This window comes from Atta colombica, unplaced genomic scaffold, assembly GCF_001594045.1.
Source record: "Atta colombica isolate Treedump-2 unplaced genomic scaffold, Acol1.0 scaffold102, whole genome shotgun sequence".
NCBI classification, from domain to species: domain Eukaryota; kingdom Metazoa; phylum Arthropoda; class Insecta; order Hymenoptera; family Formicidae; genus Atta; species Atta colombica.
This window is the reverse complement of record NW_017259187.1, coordinates 28,796-39,652: the sequence shown is the minus strand read 5'-3', so window position 1 is coordinate 39,652 and position 10,857 is coordinate 28,796. Positions and strand designations below refer to the sequence as shown.

General features: G+C 32.3%; 1 protein-coding gene across 1 annotated transcript in view; it reads right to left on the bottom strand.

The window, feature by feature from the left end:
• The window catches only part of LOC108687435 (breast cancer anti-estrogen resistance protein 1), a 23,228-nt gene that overhangs the window by 4,885 nt on the left and 7,486 nt on the right, over nt 1–10,857 (bottom strand). The window lies entirely within an intron of this gene.

The window sequence follows — 10,857 nt, the reverse complement described above, 5'->3', positions numbered from 1 at the left end:
ATATTAATATTATATTTTATATATATATATGAATTACAAAAATTAATATTAATATTTATTATAAATTAATAGATATTGTTTATATGTATTGTTTAATCTTACATTATTCACGCGCGCGCGAGGGGTTTTTGATTACAATATTACATTATATTCAATATTACATCTCAATTTTTATTACTTTTTTGTACGACGATTTACAATTAGATAAAAGTTAATAATATTCAATATATTCTTTAGATAAAGATAAATGTAAAATCTTTTTTCCATTTTAAAACAATTCGCGCTAAATATGTGTATAATAATGTGTATAAATAGCATTTATATATTTAACGAATTTATATTTTATAAAACTGGGATAATATTTTAGACATCCATTTTCAGAAATAAATTGCATAATCTTTATCAATATATTACGTATAATATTAAATTTATTTTTAAAACTACGTGTCCTTTTTCGAGCTATTATTCTCGCTTAAGTAAATATAGTCATTATATATACGCCAGACATAAATGTTGTCGTAGCAGCGTTAAGATTTTCTAAAACTCTTCGATCAACTTGGAAAAAGAGGAGAGATAATACCGGAGGCTAATTCGATAGACGCCACAGGAGCTAAATCCACGTGAACCTTGCTCGTGACGAAATTCGTAACGAAGTTATTTGCGCGAACGCCAATCAGCTCTGTTACTCTTTCCACTGTAAGCGATGTGACCTCGAGGATCTCGTTTGAGTGCAGCCCGCCGCAGCCACGGATTAATTCTACGAGATCGGTAATTGAGTTTCCTACGAGAATCGAGGAGAACTCGAGGGGGAAAAAAGGGAATTTCCCTATCGGCAAAATTGCTAAAGCGTCGTCCTTTCGATGAAAAACATGCCGTAAAATTCACGAGATTTATTCTGCACAAGATAACATATTATACGAAACGTTTGATAACAAATAACTCGATAATCGGTATTATTCGTATAATAAAAACAGTCTCGGATAAAGTAATATTTCTTGCAATAATAGTTCTTCGAGTCAACAATTAAATTAAATTTGTCAGATTATTATTATTTCAGTTTGATTGTATTGCAAATCTGAAAGTAATTGGCGCACAATCATATCTGAAGAGAAAGAGTAAATGTATTTTAATTACATATATAAAATTGTTAATTTTCTAATTTTGACTTAGTTGACATTTGACTTCTTTTTATTAGCTTATTGTTTAGTAGGATTATATGATTTTCACCGTATCCAAATTTAATTGAATACTATTTTTCTTTGTAATTTAATATTGGAAAAATAAAAAATAAAAATAATATAACAAATGTATAATTACAAAAATTATACATGACATTGTAGCATGAAGAGATTTGAAATATTTTAAAATTAATATTTAAATTAAAATTTTATTAAGATAAAGTCATTTGAGAAATAAAATTTTCTTTTCTGCTAACATTTTTGAAATCTGTTAAAATAGCTTATTAAAAATTATTAAAATAATATATTTGATTAACTTCATATTATAAATTATACGACTGCTGGACGTAATAGCGGCGCAAGCTTGCACATTTCGAGCGTTGAACCGCTGTGCCGGGAAAATGTAATTCCGCTGATAAAACGTGAAAGCATGGAAGCCGATGCAACGGTAAATATGGGAGAAAAAGGGGTGATGAAACATTTCCCTCAGGAGAGTGTAATCTCGGAAGCTCATCGGCTGGTGCTTTGCAATAATAAAAGCCCTGCAATTCTTGCGTTACGCTTAAGCGTGCTACGCTTTTGTTATTACTCTTTTCTTTTTTCTTTGCATGTCGCGGTGTACGCGAACACAATAGCAGTTGAGAACTTCCCCTCTTATAGAATATCGAGTCTTTTTATTTCTGTAATAAAAAAATTATAAAAATTAAGAGATTGAAAGATAAAAAAATGTTTAAATACATATACAAATTTTATTTTTAAATATATTATTTTTGAAAAATATCTTAATATATTATATTAAAAATATACATGTATAATATAATATTTGCAAAAAATGATGAGGTATTCCTTTCATTCAAAAGAAAACTACATTTCTTTACTTTTGTTTCGCAAAATAATCTCAATCACATTTTTAAAATAAAATCTGTAATATGTGCAAAGGAAAGTTAGAAATATATTATAACTTATTATAATAAGAGAGAAACATCGGACACGCCCTGAAACATGAAACGGAACAGCCTCGACTACGATATCGCCGTAAAGCTTACGAGGTTGACAGCAATTCGCAATTCACCATCGACGTTCAGTTTTACGTTACCGAAGTAGAACAACCGGGACTTCTACTTACGATCGAAAGTTCTTGATCGGCGAAACTTATTGCGCATTCAAGAGAACGAGAGGAGTTGCGCATGCAAGATGCGCTTCCTCAATGTGCTCTGTCCACGGAAACGCCGAAGATACGACGGGAATCTGGGTCAGTTCTTATCGGACAGGCAGCAAGAATCCACCCACCGAATAACACGATGCCACAACCTCGATTCCGAATCAACCCTTCCCTCCTTTCCAATAAATCATTTCAACCCCATTTGATTTGCCGATCGAGCGCGCTTGCGCTCGAAGAAATCCGAAATGATTTGTTTCAATACTATCGGAATGCTTGGCTGCGAAGGCGAGATTGCATATAAATATAAATGATGTAACTATATAAAATTCTAAAACGATACGCTGATTAATTCTTATTGTATGTCATGAATATCGCGCGTTGTATATAAGAAGTTATTTTCCTTTCACTAATTATACGAAAAATCATATTGTGTCTTTACCTTTGTTTAAAAATCAGACTTTATGAGAATAATTATAACATAAAATCTTTCTGTATTTCTTTCAAAAAGTAGACATCGTTTAAAACTTTTGATTAATTAAATTGTTCAGAGCCGTCACTTTGGAAACTTTGGAATTATTCCAAGATGGACAATATCCGATGTAAAAGCTTTTTCATCAAGTACGAGAAAATAGTACAAGATTAAGGAAACGGAACTGAGCTTTAATTCAAAATTTCAAAGTTCAGACATACAGATAGTCCAATGGAAATCCTTTTCCCGAAAGAACAGCACTTTGCACTAATTGCCCGCTGTGCGAACCCAAGTTCCTTCTTGCGAGTGCACACTCGTTGTGCATGAGAAGGTAGCCGTTACCTAGAACCAGGAAATGTGCTAATTATGCTATAACTCACTCTTGATTATAGCTTGCCTTCTATGCGACAAAGTTGAGATTACCCCTCATGATTTATGAGCGTTTTCAAGTCAAGATGAAAGCTACAAACAAACATCAATTGTTTAAACGAGACAAATAGGAAAAATCAAAATTAACAAATATAATTTAAAAATAAGTTTATCTTTTTAATTTTCCAATCAAGAGAAGGTCTTGAATGTTTAATGAATTATTTCCATATATCTGTAGTCATTTATAGTTATAAAATTGTAAAGAGAATTCATAAAGAATTAATTCAAGGTATTGTATTAAAAATGAAGATATAGATCTGAGAAGGATAAAATTATAATTGTATGTGATTCTGAAATGTTTAGGTATGGAAGACTGAATAAGTCGGTCATTAAAATAATCAGTATTAAAATGATTTGTACTCATATTAACTTAAATTATATATGTAATAATTTCTTCTTTGTAATATTTCTTTCACAAAATTTTAAATCTTCGAAAACCCAAATTAGGCTATAATATAAAAAAATATCAGGAATAAATACAAATTGAAAAGATGCAGTAATTTTTTTACCATAAGGTTATGATCACATATGTACATATATACAAGTAAAATAAAATTAAGTATGAATATAAAACAACTTTTATATTTATACCATATAAAAGAACTTTTTTGAATGAATACATAGTTTGATAAAAGCTGTGAAACGAGTTTTCAAGAATAAGTACAAAGTTAAGAAAGAATTCTTAAGTTTATACCTTATTTTATATTTAAATGACACAGAAATCAGAACTGTATTTCTGTACACGTGATTAATAGCGGATTAATCAAAATTCCCCCATGTAAAATAAAGAATAAAACGATAGATTGAATTGAAAGAGTAGAACGGCCATCGAACTGCACCGTCTGCTCGTCGTGAATTAAAGCTGCTCGCGAGTACGCTATCGCGTGTTCTTTGTTATTATGAATCGAATAGTAGTACTATCGTAGTGGCGCGTAGTAGCAGAGGGGATGAAAGCGCGGGGGAGGATGCTGGAAGGTTGAGAGCGCTCGTATGCAACGTAAGGGTGCACTAGAACTAATAGGATGGGGTGGTAGTGGTGGTGAAGAATAGTCCGGAGAGAGAGGGTATACACCCTCGGTCGATACTGGGCGTCGCGGCGCTAACTGTGAAAGGCGTATTACGGGGGTGCGCGAGAGAAAGCAAGAGAGAGAGAAGAAGAGGGAGCATGAGAGACAGTGACGAATTCAGAATTCTGAAGACCCTAAGGTATCCAAGTAATTTAAATAATTTAAATAATTTACGAAATATAATTTTTGTTGAGTAACAAAAAATATTATAAATAATTTAGGAAATAAACGAAGATCTGAGTTTACTTTTGTTAATTTTAAATAAATAAAGTTATGAAAATTTACAAATTTTTAGATACGTTTCAAAAATTAAAATTTACTTCGCTTATTAATAGATCTGTTAGTTGCGGATAATGTAACTTTATCAATTCGAAAGTTAATTCTTTAAGATTTAATCTTAATAGATTATACATTTCGTATAAATTCACATAAATGAGTGTTGTTGCATTCTCTTCTACAAATATAAAGTAAAATAAACAATAAATTTAAAATAGAAAATCATAAAATTAATTTTTATTGTAAATGCATATGAATGTATTATATAAATTCTAATTTCAAATTACCTTTTTAATCATTTGCTTAAAATCTATGCAATATGTTATACAATTGCAAAAAATTAATAGATATTAATTACTTGATTAAAGCTTTATTAATTATAGATCCGCTCCTGACAGGAATGAAAAGAGAATGGGAGAAAGGGAGAAATAGAAGGGAAAGGAAGGAGAAAGAGGAGGTTTGGGGGAGATAGAAAGGTTTCCATGGAAACACGGAAGGAGGTTCGCCTACGGAAGCAGGACTTTCGGCTTGTCTCAGGCAGCGATAAGAATTTTTAGGCGCGACTATAGGAGTGATTTATATCGCATTTTGATTTCGCAAAAGGTGTCGCCGTAAATATAAAGAACTTGCCGAAAAGAACTTACGATAAATTTCGATCGCATTTCTGAAAAGTCAGATTTGAAAGAACGTAAGAAAAGATTTACAATTTATATAGATATTTATACGATATTTAATGTAAATCCCAAAAAATTAACTTCCCATTTATTTCTTATAGAATCATTTTGAATTCATGCGAGGATCTTGTGTGAAATTCTTCGTAAAATGTTACCGCACTATATCATCAAATCTCCCCTTGTGAGTCTTCACATTTCGTGCAAACATCTAAACGTACGTGCGAACTTGCTTTACATAAATCCTGGTCCCAGCTGACATTGCATCGTGATGAATTTCGGCAACGACTGTATTTACATTAGTAAATTCACGTGCAATAGCCAGTTGCACAGATCGTGTAATACATTTATAAGACGTGAGCACCGTAGTAATCCTGTTAGACTGCTGCTTATGAAGTTCTCGCATGGAACCCGCAAAACTTCGGATGCACTTCGTCAAAAACGTGGGCAGAATAATAAAATATGAAAGAAAGATGTTTGAAAGCGGTGACTATAAAACGTGTAATAATAGCTGGCTTCGTCAACTATTATTAATTAAATTTTAATCATAATTTCCACAACAAATCTTTATCGCTACCTGATCGTAAATTTCTTTACTATGAGGTATATTGCGAAATTAAATTTTAAGTAATGAGCATTAAAATCTTTTCTCGTTTGCGCTATTAAATATTTATCTTTATATTTTGACAAGAAAAGAAAAATGAACAAAAAAATATTATTGAAATTATGTGATCAGATAGTAATCAAAGCTATCTACAGTTGATTCAGGACATAGATCGAGCTATCCCTAGAAAAGCATGTTTCATTACTTATATACTTGCATGTAATGCGGAAATGTAACCTTTCGCCTACACTAAAAGAAAAGATTGGCTGCTGTAGCAAATTAGATGATAAAATATGGCATAGCATTTTTAATTGGCTGCAGCAGCCAATTTTTTGTTACATTAGTCTATTCGCAATATAGGATTTCGATAGGCTAACACAACTAGAAATTGGCTGCTGCAATCAATTAAAAATGCCATATTTAGCCAATCTTTTCTTTCAGTGTATAAGTCAAATAATATGATTATCTCTTAGATACATCAAATGAATCATACTGCTATTAATATCAATTTTTGTTGACGCAGGTCATTGATTCTACGCGAAACTACCAATAAAAAAATCAATAACCCTATCTGATTAATCAGGATGAGCGAGTGAACATCCAAGAGAGATAGACAATAAATCGCACACGATAATAGGACCTTTTATGATCCTAGTGATAGCGCGCGTATATGTGTATGTGCGCTCACGCCGGTTTATTACGCGAGATAATATCGCTTATTGTCCCTTTAATAAACGGTTGGGATGGTCTCTCGACAATCAAGAAGAAGCGGCTACTGTTGCGGCTCCTCTCGGGTCGCGGCTTCTACTTCGATCGCCTGGAGTCACTCGAAAGCATCCTGGAAGCGAGTGATTTACGCTAGTTAATCCACGACAGCCATACCGCGAGATGAAATTGGATTTCTCGTTTTATCCCGCGTTATAAATTCGCGGGATAATTTTGCACCGCGATGTCGAGACTAGTTCGTTTCGAATCTAGATTGCTTTGAGATACTCTTATCGAAACGCGCAATCTGCGTCATAGCGAACTAAAATTAGGAGTAAAAGATAGCAATATTAGTGGTTAGAAACAGAGTAATAAGATTCGAAGATAATGTGTGTGTATGTGTGTGTGTGTGTGTGTGTGTGTGTGTGTGTGTGTGTGTGTGTGTATACACGCGATTTTTTTTATAAAAAAATAAAAAATGTAAAATATTGTATAAATGTAAATATAAAAATATATATCTATATCTTTTTATAAAAATCTTTCATAAAAATATGAACAAACCCTATATGCTAAAAATCCCCTTTACATCTCTATGCTAAGAATCCCTTCATTGTCGCTAATAATAGCATGAATAATCACCGAGGCGAATGGAACAATAATGTCGCTGTCGGCTCGACGACGAGGACTTCCTAATGACTCGTGTAAATAGGCTTTTCCCGGTAAACAGAAGGTGGGATCACGCGAGAAACGACATGCAACGACTATCTCTCAAGCGGTCTCCAGTTACGTGTCAACGGAAACAAACTCGCTTGTGGATGAGAGGGAAATTAAGATCAGGTAGGGAAATTGTGCGGCGAACGGAAATCTGTCCGGACACGAGGAGTTGCGAGGAAAGAGGGACTGTTTGCAGTCGAGGGAAAACCCTTTCGTTCGGAAAGCTGGAAACGAATGGAGAGAACCATCGACACGAGTGAAAGGACGACGAGAGTTGACGCGTGATTTCGATTTTTACGGAAATTGTGATACAAGAGAAAAAAACGTTTCTTCTTCCAACACAAGAGTTTTGGAAGCAGAATTCTTAAAAGTGTACTTGCAGTGTTTTCTTCTACAAATTTTAAATATTAGTAGATTAAATTAATCGATTAAATTCAGTATATGTGCAGGATGTAGATGATGATATTAAAATTAATTAGTGATAAATAACAGTTGAGTTATATTTTCATTGTAATATTTTCATATCATATTACTATCATATTAAAAAACTTATAAATATAATTTATAAATATAACAGAAACTTGATCAATTATAGAATATTAAAAATAGAATTTTCTGGTCCGATTAAATGTTGTCCACTCATATGAAGTTCCGGATCTCAATCAATTTTTATCCTTCATGACTCTTGTCTCAGATAAACAGCTGTTCTAATTGATCAATGACCCAAGTAAATGAAATTCACTATTTATCTCTATCAGTAACGCTTCTGCTTTTTAAAACAATATACAACTACTATCGAGCGGAACAGCTTGTCGTTAGTAAGAAAGTTAATGAGAAAGAATAAATTAGGCGTGTCACGATGTGATAAAGAGCTGAGGCGTGACTTTAACGCGTTTCCCGTGGTAGCCATTACGAAAGAGGGCGAGAAATATTCGTTCGAAAGATAAGTCTTTGGTTCTAACGAATATGTTTGCGGTATTTTTTTTCCAGAACTTTTTCTCACAATCAGAAACATTTGGAGAAAGAACTTCTTTAAATATAATTTTTCTAGGATCAGATAACTTATCCCCACGTTCGCGCTTTCAGAAATAAAAGGGATAAAAAAGTTAACAGAAGTAAGCAACGTTTGCTGCCTCCTAAGCGCAATAAAGGAGCGACGCGTGACTTCGACGCGATTCCTTGCAAGCCATTACGAAATAAAGTGCATTTTCCTAAAGTCGGATATTTGATTGAGTCTACTAACGCGATATTTCTCTTCAAGAATATATCTAAAATTTCCCCAGCAAGAATAAAGTTCGACAACGAGAATCTCCTTTATAATTTATATTCTCATTTTTTTTAAGTTTACACAGAAAAAATGATTTATTTATAATTTTTTAGAACTATTTTACTTTTAAAAAACCGTTGAATTAAAATATTTTTAATGCAAATTGTAAAAAAATTGTACATACTATTGAACTTGTACACACACAAAGAACGGTTTTTTGAAATATCTAAAAATTTAGGTAAATATACATTAGGAAATAATTTTATTAGACAATAATTATAGAAAACTTAAGCATAATCATGATATTTCAAAAAATCTCGACATTTTAATTAATAAATAGAGCTGTTTTGATAGTTGAATAAAATTATTTTCAGATACTAAATTTTTAGATATTTCAACAAAATCGTTCTTTGCTTGTAAAAATTTAATAACTTATACAATTTTGCATAAGAAGATACTTTAATTCAATAGTTTTTTAAAATAAAATAATTTAAATTATTCGAATCTTTCAGATAAAATAATCAATGATTGAGATCAGCGTTATATTTATATATCTCATAAATGCAATAAGAGCTGCAGAAGTCGGAGAAAATGGTTTTAATTTGCAGCGGATGCTATAAAAATGATATACCAGACCAGTCGTGTCTGCGATCAGAAATTTGCAAGCGCCAAGAACGAGTGGATAATCCCACGCGAGTTTCACAGTTCATTGATAACGATCGTTAAAGACAGGCTCAACCTACGTTCAGACAACTCCCGTCTTAGCGGAATATATCTTCCTCGATATCCGTCGAGTAAGCCTGTCTATTATTCCCGCTGTCCTATCACCTCCTTCTTCATGTCCCCTCCTACCTTTTCCATGCCATTTTCAGCTGGTGCAATGGCGGTGAAATTTGTCTATACTCGCCGTCGCCAATGGTCAAGAAGCATTCGCGCCCCAGGCAGATATCATTCTGTTCCCCCGCACTATATATCGTTATCGCGCCACCATTTGCGCTCACAAAGCGAAAGGTATGAGAAGAACGTGCCTAGAGGCAGGCAGCTGCTGCAAGACGAACATTGCATTCGCGCAGAATTATCCTTGCGATTTGAATGTAGAAGCTAAATATTCGCATTTTTTTTAAATCCTTCAATTACGGTCTGATAAGACGAAATCCAGAAAGCTACACTGAAAAAATTCTTATTGCATTAATTGGAATTTTGATAAATTCAACCAGAAAGGTACAAATTAGACACTTATAATTAAATCTATCAATTATTCTAATTAAGATGATCAAAAATTCAATTACTATAATCAGAAATCTAATTCATATAATTAGAATTCGTTTCATATTTGTACTTCTTGTTAGTACAACCATTTTTCTCAGTGTATGTATTTTTCTCAATGTCATTATTTTGAAAAATTATCATGCTATCTGATTTTATTCCATCCATTTTACTTGATTGACTGTTCTCTTTCTCTCTCTCTCTCTCTCTCTCTCTCTCTCTCTCTCTCTCTCTCTCTCTCTCTCTCTCTCTCTCTCTCTGCATTTTAATAAATCAGCAATTTTTCGTTAGATATTTATACACAATTTATAACAATTTACAGCTATTTCTAATACATTATGTTTGTATTTGATTAAAATTAGTTGTAAATAGAATTTCCAAATAGCATTTACACTTGCTGCCCACGCGGAAATGCGAGCGAGTTGCACTTGTCGTGCGCAGATTCGTGTACTGCAGTTCGCCACTGGCTGTTGCAAACCGAGGCAATCGAACATGCTACGATCTGGTTATTCTAGTTAACATCACGAAGCTCCTTTCGCCTACGTCGTACGCACTCGTGTTCCTCTTCTTGTATATGTCAAAAATTTAAATATTCAACATACAAATGGCAAATATAATCTATTAATAAAATATAATTTATCAATAATATATAACCAGATACTATGAAATCACTTTATTTTTATAAACAATTAGCAAATTTCTTGGTATAAATTAAACGTAGTTGTGTAAGAGATAGCCAATTATAAAAAAATAAATTCATTTTTCTCCGAAGCATAAAAAATGTTTAAAAAGATAAGAGATATTAAGGAATGCAACAAGATATATATAAATTAAATTTAATAAGAACGATTTTGAAATGTATGAAATACAGATTACGATCTTTAAAAACAAAATAAATTCTTCTAAAAATATTTATAAAAAGCAATTTTCTAATTTATGTATTATTTGGTTTTTCATTAAAAAAAATATCAAATCCATCTATACTATTTTTAATGCAAATTCTGCACAGAATTTCTTTTAGCATTTCGTAAATTTATGTATTGGAAAAT